This window comes from Aplysia californica, unplaced genomic scaffold (assembly GCF_000002075.1).
Source record: "Aplysia californica isolate F4 #8 unplaced genomic scaffold, AplCal3.0 scaffold00201, whole genome shotgun sequence".
NCBI lineage: Eukaryota > Metazoa > Mollusca > Gastropoda > Aplysiida > Aplysiidae > Aplysia > Aplysia californica.
The window spans coordinates 648,688-650,002 of record NW_004797471.1 but is presented as its reverse complement, the minus strand read 5'-3'; the positions used below and the strand labels follow the sequence as shown (position 1 = coordinate 650,002).

Genomic DNA, 1,315 nt, shown 5'->3' with positions numbered 1-1,315 from the left:
GCGACGCTATTAAACTTTAGATATTTGAGTCAAATAAGTGCAAAGCGACAAACTCGACAGTTTAATAATAAGAAAGATAATAATATTATAATACTCCTTGGCCAAGTTTCACCTCCGGCCAGGTAAACAAACAAAAAATCGGCCAAGTCCCAGCAGAATAATGCATGAGTTGGCATGCTCCGATGTCATTGTTTCTTTTTTTTTTTTTTTTTTTTCATGCGGTCAGATAAAGAGTAGAGTTGAGTCGTTGAGGCAAAGCGGAGACAGCTGTCTGCCGTGACTAATAACAACAACAACGGGTTAACTGGTACTCTTTGTATGTGCTTTTGGCATGCATAAACACAAATCTAACAAGTATTCTCGCATTTGCATTTTGACACGCCCTTTAAAAAAATAAAAAATCAATGATCGTTGAAAGTACATGTCGTATAAGTTGGCACATTTTCAAAGTGTGAGCTAGGAAAAAAAACAACAACAAAAAAACTAGCAACAACAACAACATCAACCCCAAAACAATCAGATAAACGGCCGATCATATGCGAAGTAATGATGGGAAACTGAACAGTCAACGGTGAAACAAGTCAAGGAGCATGTTGTGAATCAGTTGGATCTATCTATGTGGCAGGTGTGCGGCTTAGCTTCATGTGAAGAGGAAAGGGAAGGGTAGATGAGGAGGGGGGGGGGGGGGCATTGCTTGTATACCTGGCAGAAAAAAAATACTATACAAATTCATCTATATGGTGATTTTGGATCGATATCATGTGGGTTTGAACTGTCAGTGCAATATATTAAAGTGTTTATTTGTTGTTCTTTTTAGTTCTTACTCAGTCTATTCCGCATTAATCCTAGATAGATAGATAGATAGATAGATAGATAGATAGATAGATAGATAGATAGATAGATAGATAGATAGATAGATAGATAGATAGATAGATAGACCTCATGGGAGGGAAGGTAGTTCGGAAGATAGGTAGGTAGTTACGCAGATAAACAGAATGTTTGATGACTGAAAAGAAGAACTGATAATGGAAGGATAGAATTAATGGAAGCCACTGGGCCAGATGACCTGAGCTGAATCCTTATGTCGATAGATATACAAAACAATTCGCAGCTGTGTACTTCTTATACACTAACAAAGGGGCCTGGTATGGGATCATGAATATTCATAAAGTGACATCTAACACCGCACTATAGGCTGGGCTAGCTTTCGACACCATGTGAGTCATGGATTTTCACAAAGTTGTTAAAGTTATTAAGGCTGCTAATAGGGCATCTACCTGGATGGCAATACGACAGAGAGAGAGAGAGAGAGAGT

At 38.4% G+C, this 1,315-nt stretch overlaps 1 protein-coding gene across 2 annotated transcripts in view; it reads right to left on the bottom strand.

Annotated features, from left to right (window-relative positions):
• Positions 1–1,315, bottom strand: part of LOC101864226 (nestin) — a 54,557-nt gene that overhangs the window by 52,260 nt on the left and 982 nt on the right. The window lies entirely within an intron of this gene.